Here is a 12779-nt window from a genome sequence, read left to right as displayed (position 1 = left end):
TTGAATGTTTAATTGAAGAGGACATAATTTTCACACATACAGCAAAGATTTGATGAGGCTTTGAGGTTTATTGTAGCCATTAAAATGTCGTAGCTGCTGGCAAACTCCCAGAAAATGTCTAAAGCTAAACCAGATGTGATTAGCGAATTTCAAGAAGTATCAGGCTCTAGTTCCTTAGACAGACACTACTCTAGAAGAAAATTTTTTTGAGTAATGTTATATAACTACTTGAGTAGTGTTCTATAACAATAGAATGTGAATTAACCTGTGGTTGATAGTCATACAAATGGGCCTGATGCAAGCAGGGGCTGTCAAGCATCTTTCAGAGAGACAAGAATTTTGAATAGCATTTTTATGTGAGTATGCATGCAAGGAATTGAGTAGAGTATCAATGACAAGTTAAAGTGTGATTATTATTTATCAGGTACTTTTGCATGTATCATCTCTTTTAATCCTTACAATGAGTCTATGAAAGTGATTATTATTTCTAGTCTCTCAGAAGATAAAGAGGCTGAATGAAGTTCATGGTGCTCAAGTAACTGGACAATGTTTCACAGGTGGTTATCTAGCCATGTTTTAAAACTAGATGTGTCTCCAAAGCATGTATTCAGTATTGTGACATAGCCTGCCTCTGGCCTAGATGTGTTCGTGTCATTGTAGATCAAAACAGAAAGATATATTCGAAGCATAAACCTCTATGAAGAGACTAATGACAGAAAAAGAAATCCTGAATATGTGTGTGAGCACTCATGTGTGTATACACAATCCCGGGACTACATGTGCACACTGTCAGATCAGATGGAGACACAGGAGCAATCTTACTCTGGGTTGAGGATAGAGAGGGTGAAGTACAGGAGAGTTGGATTTTTTTAAGCAAATAGATGCTGTATTACATAGGATTAAGAATTTAGACTTTGGAATCAGATGTGTAGTTTTTATTGGCTTGGTTAAAATAAGATCTTGTTAAATAACAGATATCTATTAAACATATTCATTTTCTGGGGCTCAGGGATAGAGTATCTGCTTAACATATGCAAGGCCCTGGGTTCAATCTCCAGCACCAAGAACAACAAAAATATTCATTTTCTCACTTGTAAATGGAACAATACAGTACCTGTCTCACAGGAAATGAGTGCACAGTTCCTTAGGACAATTTTGATTATGCTGATTTGAAGATGTCCCCTTTACTGGAAAGTATGCAACCTGTAGAATCAGCCCCTGTGGTTGAGGGGCCAGCTTGTTCTGTTTGTGAAATATCTGATTCCTGGAGCACTTGTGTTTCTTTCTCCATATTGTGACAGCAGAACCAATTTTTGTTTATATTTTTGTTTGTTTGTTTGTTTGTTTTGCAGTACTATGGATCGAACCCAGGGCCTTCATACTAAGCTATATTCCCCGCCCAGTGTGATTTTTACTTTGAGATAGGGTCTTACCAAATTTCCCAGACTGGGTTTGAATTTGCAAGCTTCCCGCCTCAGCCTCTAGAGCGCTGAAATTACAGGTATGTTCCAACTCGCCTGGCAGAGCCATATTCTTAATGCTGGAGAACTTGTTCCGTATATTCTTTTTTACTCTATATACCTTCATCAAACAATGGTTTTTCTTTCCCTGGTACTACTGTGATGTTATGAGGAATAGTTGAGATATCAAAACAACAATAGTTATTTTTCTGACTGCTCAAACTTGTTTCCTGGCAGGAACTCTGAAGGTATCCTTACCAACCCATAAGTGGTAGGCAGAATAGTGGCCCCCAAAGATGTCCAAACCCTAATCTGTAGAATCTGTGGTTATGTTACCTTACATGGCAAAAAGGGAGTTTGACAGTGTAGAGATGGGGAGATTATTCTGGCCTGGCCAAGTGGATCTAATCTAATCACATGAATCTTTAAAATGAATCTTTAAAAGCTGAAGGCTTTCCTTGGCTGTGATCAGAGAGAGAGATAACTACAGAAGAATGATCAGAGGGATGTAGTGTTGTTGGCTTTGATGACAGAGGAAATGGGCACTGAGCCCAGGAATGTGGGAAGCCTGTAGAACTGGAAAAGCCAAGAAACAGATTCTGCCCAGAGCCTGCAGAAAGAAGTACAGCTGGTCAGCACCTTGATTTCATCCCAGTAAGACATGTCGTACTTCTAGTCTGTTGAACTATAAGGTATATTCATGTTGTTTTAAGCCAGTTAATGTTTGTGCTAATTTGTTATAATGGCAATAGGAGACTAATACACCATGTAATGGATCCTTCTTTCTGACTGTCCCAGTTCATACCACTTCCTAACCCCTGACCACCACACACAGTGGCACTGAGACTGTAAATGTAGGGCTTCCCAGTGGTGTCACTAATACTGCATGAAATGTGAATTGGTGCTCTCTAAATAGAAGTTTGTAGTCAAATCAATTTAGAAATGCTGTATATTAAAATGATATAGGGACTCATAGTGCATAGTGAACTTATTAAAGGCATTGGCAATTTCTGTAGCTTAAAAAATTAGAAAATTAACCCTGTTTAAAACAGCATTTGCCAACTTACAGCACAAAGCACTGGTTTTATTTTCACTGAGTACTTAATGATATTTTATAGAACATGCATTCTACAAGGTACAGTTTTAGAAGAAGAAAGAGATATTGATATTATTATCAAATTTTTAAGATAAAGAACACCATTGTTTGATCATTTCCAGGTGACCTGAATTAAGGGCCCTCAGGGACCATTGTGGCCTTTGTTCTTTAATGTGGCTCTGGCACTTTTGTGGCTATACTGCCCTTGCTATCCATGTAAAGAAATAGTAGGCCAAATCCTCTGTCACATCTTGATGCCTCAGAGTCAAAATCAGTAACACTAATGCATTTTAAATTATTCTAGTGTCATCTCCCCCAAGTATACATTTTTGACACAAATCTGTGATCATGTTTTATTATGAAAACTGCATTCTCTTGAAAATAGGAAAGCTAAACTAATTTTTACTTGGAAAATGAGATAGGAACTCTTCAGGTAGCTATTGAAAAGTCAGCATATTCTGAAAAATGTACCTAAGAATAAAAATAAATTGCCTTTCTGGCTAACAGTAGTTTGTATTCTCTCTTGTTAAGGTTGAGCTACTTAATGAGCTAGCTATTTACTAAATATTGCTTTGAAAATTGCATTATTAGCCCTGTTATCATGCATATAAATTGAGAAAATGTAATTAGTTGTTCACCTTCATTAAAAGTCACAATTTATTTGATAATGTTGGCTAAAATGTGAATTCATGTGCGTATTTTTCAAGATAATTTTGATGTATTTTTCTCTAAATATTTAAAACTATATATTTGAACATGTTCTTTCTTATGTGCTATTTAGGCAGATTTGGAAATACACTTAAACAGTTCTGTAAAGGCAAGACTCTCCATTGAAGTTTTTGATATCTGTTATCACTCTATAAATGTTTATACTAGAAATGTTTATCCCAAAGTGTTCATTCCTATAGGCCTTGTCAAATGAGGCATGTATAAAATAAACAGTTCAGGAAGTCAATAAATATTCACATCTTCTTTTTAAGTTTTAAAAGTGTTAATATTTCTAGATTAATTCATATTGAAGTACATGTGTCACATCCATAGGCATTTTAAATCCCCGTGTCCTGATTTCAGGGATCAACTAGATTAGCCGAGAGCTATACAGATGAATCTCTGTTTTCTGTAAGACTAGTACTTGAACCTTCTACCTCAAATCTAAATTGCAAGAAGATGTAAATTCATGTATGAAACTAACCTCAAGAAAGAGAGGTTTGCCTTTTAAATATTTTAAACTGAAGTCAACTTGACGTCCACATGAAGATGACAGATAGAATTTGCTCATATAGCTCCATTCTTTTCCAAAGGCTCACCAAAACAATTAAATGACACTCATGTAATTTGAATTGTAGCTTACCATGTGCCTGGGCAAAGGCTGGTATATTTGGTAATTATTTGAGTATGTGTGTGTCATTTTTGTAATTAAAACTTAATTTAAAATACAAATGATACTTAACTCTCAATTATAGCTAAAAGGATTAGTGAGATTAAGGATTAGCCATGGGTGTTTAAAAGTTAACGATATCTTGTTTTGTTTAACATGAATTCACTGGGTCAGCTAAAGTACTTACATGTTGGAAAACCTTTTCTATTGAAACCATGCACTGTATAATAAACTAGCTATTCTTTGTCCTGCAAAGAAAGATACAGTTTTGCAAGGTAGCAACAATCATCTCCTTTGCCAGTTACCTCCTCTGTCTTGATGGATAAGTTAAATATCTGAGCAAATACATTGCTGATATAATATTAGTGAGGTCCTGAAGGAGGAGGCTGTGTGTGTGTGGGGGGGGCGGGGGTCGGGTTGAGTTGGAGACTCTGAACATTGACAAAATGGGAAAGGGAAGCCCTCTCAGGGAGAGTCAGTAGCTCTCCCAGTACATGCAGGACGGGACCTAATTAGCAGGAACAAGGCCACATGTCATCTTGTTCTTGATCTTTCCCTTGACTGGTTTTGTTTTTATTTTGCTTTTGGGTAATGTGTGTTGGCCTTTCCTATCCTGTTAATGAAGAGTTGACGGAAGCAAGAAGGAAGGCTAATAAGTGAAATTGCCAGTAAACTAGCGGATGTTTGAATTTGTGTCATTGTGAAAAGTGGGAAGAATTCCTCTTTACCTGCTCCTCATCCAGTTCTTTTATACAAGCTTGCTGTATAAGCATCCTTTTTGACTCTCACTTTCATACAGCATATTGGTCCCTCCTCAATTGAAATCAGTATATCTGTCCACTACTCTGATGAAAGGATAACCACAGGCTGACTCAGTTACTGTGGACCCCAAACAGAAGTAAGATAAGTGATTCCCTGTTGGTATGATCTTAGAAAGCAAAGGTGACCATTTAAATGAGATCAGTAATGGTTATTCCTACATTTAAGAGCATCGAGTTTATTAAATAAAATGCATGAAGCCCAGTTACATTTGAATTTCAGATAAATAAGGAATTGTTTTTAGCATAATGTGTTCTGGTGTAGTAGAAAGTTTAATTTATTGAATATACATATATAATTTTTATAACACAAAGTATCTTTACAAACATAAGTCATAGTCAAGACTCAAATTAGAAGTAGGTAGATTACTGAGGTTGCATAGAAAACACTTGTACTGAAATATTTATCCTTATCTTAAATTCATATTTAACTTGGCATACTGTTTTTTTTATTCTCATGTGTGTATTTAAAAGCAATAATGTGACCAACTAAAAGTTGGCTCAATTTTTATTATTAATAAGTGCTGGTGATTTGAAACAATATCAGTGACAAGAGTCTCCTCCTTGCTAGTGTGGACAGTGGGTACAGAGTCTGTAAATATGTTCAAGGGTATGGTGCCTACCCATTTCCTGGGCCACTAAGGACAACACTCTCCATTTAATGAGCATGTATAAAATCCAGCAAATTATTTCTTTACTTCAATGTATTATTACCTGCATTATAAGAGTAAGGAAATTGAAGCAACTTTCTATTGATAACAAAGTTGATATCTAAAGCACATTTATCTGATTACAATGCTTATAATGTTTCTATTGCACCATGGTTTATTCTCTTAGTGTTGGTAGGTAAAGCCCTCAAGCACTAGCAATATGATCTAGAACAGTGGTTGGTGGTGAACTTAAAGCACATGTGCTGCAGCAGGCTATGTGGTATCATTGAAAGTTCCAAAAAGTTTGCCATCACTGATCTAGAATGATAACATTTGAAGAATAAGCCCTACTGAGTTCTTTAGTTCATCTCTGAAGAACAACAACACAGACAAAATGAGAACCACAAAATTTCTGATGCTCAAAAAACAGAAGGACAATTGGTAAATGAAGTAGCCAAACAAGAAAACTGAACTCTAATTCAGGAGTAGAAGAAAGTGAGAAGCAATTTGATTTTTACTGTAAGATTGACACATACTGACATTCATTTATAAATTCACATGAATGCATACCTAAATAAAAATTTTTATATATTCATACAGACATTAGTAAAATTATTGAAGAAAATGTCCTAACATCATGGACATAAGTTCCTAATTTTAAAAGACCCAAGCAGATTCCAGGATGAGGGAGTAGAGCAGGTCCATACTATTATTGGAACCTTTCCAAATACTTGGGACAAAATCAAAAATTTACCAACTTTTAGAAAAAGAGGGTGGGTGGGTCAGTCATAGAGACAGATTACACAGAGAATCAAGAAGTGAAGTGACTTCAGATATTCCAGTAGCACTACAACATCTATAAATGGATCTGAATGCAGGAGGAAAATTACCCCCAATCCAGATTCTTATACCTGCCATACCTTTAATGGAATGTAAGGGCATATTAGAAACATTTTGAGATGTGAAGTTTCAGAAATCTGATTTCTCATGCAGTTATCTTCAGGATGCTACAGAGAATGTCCTATTCATGAAACGGACAACAGAAAATTTAAAAATCAGAGAATAGAAGCAAATGAGTCTCAGGGTAAAAACGAAAAAGAGCATGGGGCTGGGGATTTGGCTTAGTGATTCCACTGCCTGCCTCGAAAGCACAAGGTCCCAAGTTCAATCCCCATACAAAAAAAAAAAATTCAGGCTAGGGATTTAGCTCAGTGGTGCCACTGCCTGCCTCGCAAGCACAAGGTCCTAAGTTTGATCTCTGGTATGGCAAAAATAAATAAATAAATAGATAGATAGATAGATAAAATAAATAAAATTCTTTTTTAAAAAAGCACAGAATAACAGGAAAGCATGGAGACGAATACATTCCAAATGAGATGTCAAAGGAATCATGGAGAAGATTCTTATGGAATAGTTAGGTAATGCATGTGGTATACCTGAATATCAAGAGAGCGACAAGAGATTTATACAGTTAGCAGGAAGTCTTGGGTTCTTTTAATAAGTTCATAGAGAAGAAAGCAAATTAGAAAAAATTGATTATTTCTGAAGGTAGAGTGAAGAAAAGTGGGGTAATTATCCAGGAAAAGCATAATCAGAATTTAAATATATTAGCTGGGACAGGGAGTTTTGTTTACAAAATCACAGTAATGTCAAAGCTGAGTACTGTATTCATTTAACCAAGTCATATTGGGGTTTTATGGGGTGAGGGAGATAGAGAGGTAGGAGTGGAGAGCGTGATATCATTTATTGTACCCCAAGAGAAAAAGTACTGGTAGAAACTGGTTAGAGATATTATAAAATACTAAAATAATCACATTAAATTTGCTTGAGCAAATGCCTCTGCGGGACAATCAGTAGGGTGGAGGCTGACCTTAGATTGTATAGAATACATTTATTCTTTGTGTGTGTAAAACTTTTATAAATATACCAAGAAAAGAAACCCCACCAAATAACAATAGATCAAGTCCTTTGAGTGATAGTTAAGTTTCAGTGGCAGAGGCTAGTACAGTATGTTAAAAGTAGTTCCAGAATGGGTTTTAGGAGACTGGAGCTTAAAGTTTAGCTCTGCCATTTATTGACTATGTGATAAATCATGCAACTTAGATAAGTCACTTAACCTCTCCAAATCTCAGCTGAAGCCATGAAGCAGACCATCCTTCTCCATCCTACCCAGCTCAAAGCAGTATTGGAAGGGCCAGGTGAAATGGTGTGTGAGGAAGTACTTCCCACTTTGTGGGAGGTAGTACTTAAAGCCACTCATAAGCCACGCAGTTTGCTCAGTGCATACTGGTGTATCCTAGAAAGGACAAGGAGGATTGACCCATTAGGACAAGTGTGGCTCATTTATCACCTTTAGGAAGCTCCAGAAGACATGAGTGGAATGATTATTGACCGTGCCTAATTTATTAGTTCTTCCCTCCTGTGCAGCCCATTTGTCCATGGCAGTAGTTTATTAAGCTTGAGCTCTGGTACAAGACTGGATACATTAGCCAGAGTCCTGACCATGTTGCCATGGTGTTAAAAATATTTAGTCTTGCAAGCAAAGTTTTAGAAATAATTTTTTAAAACTTTGATATGATTTATTTTTGTAAAATGATTTCAACAAAACAGGCCTTAAGGATCTGGGATAAGTATCTCAGAAAGGCAGTGGGTGTAAAATGTTGAACAGCACGGTGACTTTTGATGCAAAGCATTCAATTAAGTACAGCATGGTGGGTAAAGGTCACACATTTCCCAAATGGAATCCTTTCAAAGACAAATTGTTCAGAAAGGAGAGAGGACACAGAGACTGAAACTTGATTCAGCCACTTAATTAATGGAAGAAGTTTGTGTTTTCCTTTGAAGCCATGGCTATGACATCTCTAGGTGGGAAGGATGAGTTATGTTGTCCTGGTTTCCTCCACTTGGTTTGTACTCTATTTGTAAATCAGCATGGTTAACAGAATTTATTTTGTTTGTTTTTTTATTTGACAAAAACCATCAAATACTGAAAGAGAAGCTACTATTCTGGAAAAGCCTAAGTTAGACGTCCTGAATTCTAATCCTTGCTTCACAAGCTGTGTGACCATTGGCAAGTCATTTTGTCCCCTCCCATCTCGGTGACCTTATGCAAAAGCAAGGAAATTACTACTTGTTCCTCTGATTTCTTTTTTAGAGGATTTAACAGGATCATCTAAAAGAAATTCCTTCGCAGAGTATAGGCAAAGTGGAAAATACTTACCCTTGCATCCAACTTCATCCCATCTGTAGTTCCTGTTTATTGTACCTTCAAAATTTGTTGTGAAGCTCAGTTCACTGCTTTCCATCTCTACACTGTATTTCTAATCTAACCCCCACTCCCATTTGGCCATAACACCAGACTTCAGGAGGTTTCCCTGCTTCCACTCTTGCCCTCCTGTAAGCCAGTGTCTACCCACAGAGAGGTCATGGAACTTTGTTGGATTCATTGCTCTTGGAATCAAATCCAACCTCATATCCATGTCCTCAAAGTTCTACCTGGACCACTTCTACTTTTCCAGCCTTATCTCATGCCCTTTATCCCCTACCCATTATACTCTGGCCCTAGAAGCATCTCTCTCCTCTCTCCCTCTCCCTCCTCCTCCTCCTGCTCAATATAGGCTGATACCTAGTATGACTTTTTAGCATTTATCTAGATTGTACCAGAGTCAGGTCCTGCCATATACTGTACTTGTGTAATCAATATGTGTTGAGAGAACGAACAAATGAATAAATTGTAGAAATGACTCAACTTCAGATAATTGCTGACTTCACTATAAGAGATAAATTAGATTACATCCTATGGCCAAAGATGTCAAATAAGCATCAGTATTAGAAGATTTCAAGGGACAGACCTTAAAGCTTTCTGAAGGGGAAGTTTAAGGATCTGAGAAATAGTGGGTTCCTCATCTACTGATGGTTAAGACTATTATGGTAGATGGGTCAGCTAGGTCCTGTTAAAATGGTAATTGCTAGATGTTTTAAAGGTACACTCCAACTCCAAATTTCTAAGATTATTATTATTGTGCTATTTCTGTGGATTCTGTAGTTTTCCTTATTCCGTAAGGATTATTTGGTTCCTTGTTAGACTTAGTAAATTAACAACTAAAATGTCTAAGAATTCTGAACACTATAGATATAAAAGTCATTTGAAAATTATATCAGGCTTGCATCTCAGGTATTCTCTTTGTAAATGACTTTCAAAAGTTGGCTCTTAAATTAATCCATGTCTCTCATACTCTTGCATTGATGCCATTTAGAAATAAACTTTATCAGTACAGCTATTATCTGATGTGGTAGTTAATGGGAAAAATTCTGGCCCAAATAGAAATCATGAGAAATGATACTCATATCACTTAGCCTTTTCATTTAAAACCAGTTAAGTACAGTACCATTTATCTGTCCTTTGATACAGAGATGAGGCCTTAAATTCTGGATCAGTTGGAATCCTTCAAGTCTTACCTAAAATCCATACCATAATAGATCTTCTATGATCTCCTTTTGTATTTTTAAAGTGGAACGATGACGTTCATGAATATCACCACAGAACTTTTCTAGATATGTTCTCTCAATCTTTTAAAACAATCTTACCTATAACTTTTTGTTTTTATTTAGAATAATTTAAAATGTGTAGAAAAATTAGAAAAGTAGTATAAAAAGTTCTTATCTCACTCTTACCCAATTTCCCCATTGTTAATATTTTACATCACTATGATATGTATGTCAAAATTAAGATACTGACATTGATACGTTTCTGTTAGCTAAACACTAGTCTCCATGTAGATTTTATGAGGGTTTTTTTTTTTCACTCATATCTTCTCTGTATCCCAAGGTTCAGTCCTGGAGACCACAGTAGACATGCTACATCTCCCCTGGTTCCCGATCTCCTATACTTATATTTAACAGCAGTATTTTCAATTTTTCATTTAACTTTATACAAATAGTATTTTTTCACAGTCATCCACCTGCAGTTTACATCAAGTAATTAAAATTGAAAATGCAATAAAATGAGCAGCTGCTTTAAACAAGTTTGGAAATAATGCAACTACTCTTGAGAAGAAGTCTATTGAACTTACTGCAAGAATTGCTCAAGGAGACAACAGAGAGCAGTTTCCTGGCTTCAAGCTTTTAGCATGCTATAAGAATCAGGAGGAATGCAAGAGTATCATTCATTTGGCGACTGCATTAACAGAATGTCTTTTATATTTCCCACTCAGGCAAAGGGTGTTCATGTAGTTATAATAGTGACCCTTTAGCTGTGTGTACAGCTTCAAGCTTTGAAGTGAGTGGGGTAGACATACGTAGATGGTAAAGCTGAAACTCCAAGACAGGAAGCAGCATGGTCAGAATCACCCAACCAGGCACAGAACGTGGGTCTCCTTGGCCAAGCCAGTGCTCAAGCTATGTACCATAAATTTATATTAGGTCAAAGCATTTTCTTCACAGAAATGGATTTGTGGGTGGTTTTATGACTATCAAAATATTTTTCTGCCCAAGTAAACTGTATATCTTGGCTCTGTGGAAAATTCACAGACCACAAATAGATTCTTTTTGTGTCTGACAACCAAATGAATGAAGTTACAGGGAGGCCTTTTTAGTCTCAGGGGAGGAGCTAAGCGTTTTGGCCAATGTCCTTATCTCTCCCAGGTTTCTTACTTCACTGTGTCTCATAGGGACACGAGCCATGGGCTGTAATTCTACTTTTTAGGTACCTTTGGAGAGATCAGTGACCTACTTGGGAACTGGCAACCCTAGTGCAGGACTCTATACTGTCATTTAGCAACTGGAACTCTTCGTAAGCCCTCTGTTTCCCTAATTAAAATGAAAGGGTTCCAACTATGGCAGGTGGCGATGTGTAGCTAATGTTCGCCTCCTACCTTACAATTCATGAAGCACTTTCATGAATATTCCACATTTTTTCTCTAGCGCCACTGTAGAGGATGAAGGCAAGAGGATAGCATAAGACCAGGGTGTCTGAAAACACGGGGTTCAGATTCTGACTCAGCTACTTATGATCTGTGTGACTTTACTCATCTTCACCTAAAAATAGGAACAGTAGCAGAATCAACCTCACAACGCTCTCATGAGAAGTAGAAATGAGGTGGTACACACAAGGCCACTTGACGTTTAAGATACTTCTGGTCATTTAAGGTTGGGAACTTGGAATAGTTTTCAAGGAGCTATTGGACATACAGATAAATGGCAGTGAGTCTAAATCAGAGTGAGTAACCAGACACTATAGTGTCAAGAACCTTTCCAGTGCTGTCACGCACACAAAGAGGAAACAAACACCCAAGCAAAATCTAAAACGGCTAACTTGCTAAATCTGCTCTTTGGTGTTTTAAACTGCTTTTTGACCATTTTGATGATCTTTACAAACTTCATTAAATTTCTGGTCATAAAGAAAATCTGCAGAATAGGAGGACCTTGTTTGACCTCTTCAATCAGTTCATTTTTTTCAGCAAATATTCTAAGCCCTGAGTGAACTGCTAATTTTAAATAAACTCACCGAAATATCAAGTCATTTATAAACACAGTTTAAGAGAAAGTAGTTACCTCCTTTGCTTTTTTTTACAAGCAAGACTGGTGAACTTTATTTGCTGGTGGCAAAAGCCCACAAGACTTCAGTACTTCAACCTGCAGTCAACAGTGACATTTAGGCAAGGTAAACCAAGGGGAGCTAAAAACAATCTGAACACAAAAGTAGGAGACCAGGACAAAGGCACTGTGAGCCCAACCTCTGCAGGCTGCAATGTACCCCGGATCTCAGCAAGGGCAGATAAACCAAAATTACTCACTGCTTTCCTTATTGACCTGGAACAATCAATATGATTTTCCTCTGAAAGTCTTGTTAATGGTTGATTTGGTTGTATCTAGTGTAATACAGTAGTTGGCCCTTATAACAAATCACAATTTCTTGTAAGATATGCTACACACAATACATTCAGAATCATTGTTTGCTTTTTCTTCGCCTTTGTCTTTTTTCCCTGAATGAGTGGGTGTTGGAGTCTCCGGTGTTTCCTTTACACTGGATGCAGGCTGTTTGAAGACTATTTCATCATCTTTATCATCATTCATTTCAGCCACTTCAGATTTTCATTTCTGCAGAAATGTTGGTATACAAACTGGTGTGGCCCTCTGGCTATCCACAGTCTTATCCAGAGTAACAAGAGAGCCTTTTGTTGTTGTTGTTGTTAAATTGGTTATTGATACATTGTAGGTATACAACACAATTACATTTCTCATTGGGCATTGTACCTTGACATAATGCATCTTGGTTCTTATTTTTTCCCCATTCCTAGCCCTCCCTTCACCCGCTCCACCCTTCCCTATTTACAAAGACTTTATTTCCATTTTTTCCATTCTCATCATTTTTCCTTT

The 12779-nt window shown here is 36.9% G+C and overlaps 1 protein-coding gene across 8 annotated transcripts in view; it reads left to right on the top strand.

Annotated features, from left to right (window-relative positions):
* Fmn1 (formin 1) overlaps positions 1-12779 on the top strand; it is a 440321-nt gene that overhangs the window by 299503 nt on the left and 128039 nt on the right. Inside the window, exon 16 of one of the 8 annotated variants that reach the window (XR_015449807.1) lies at positions 1353-1501. The exons of 6 other annotated variants lie outside the window; for them this stretch is intronic. The gene's annotated coding sequence lies outside the window, so the exon portion shown is untranslated. Of the gene's footprint in view, positions 1-1352; positions 1502-12779 lie in introns of those variants that run through there. One more of the 8 variants, XM_087207538.1, reaches the window with a different exon arrangement.

The sequence above is a fragment of the Heterocephalus glaber genome, unplaced genomic scaffold (assembly GCF_053883595.1).
Source record: "Heterocephalus glaber isolate CG9 unplaced genomic scaffold, H.glaber_assembly_v1.0 deba00000809, whole genome shotgun sequence".
Classification (NCBI taxonomy): domain Eukaryota; kingdom Metazoa; phylum Chordata; class Mammalia; order Rodentia; family Bathyergidae; genus Heterocephalus; species Heterocephalus glaber.
This window is presented reverse-complemented; position numbering and strand designations above follow the sequence as displayed.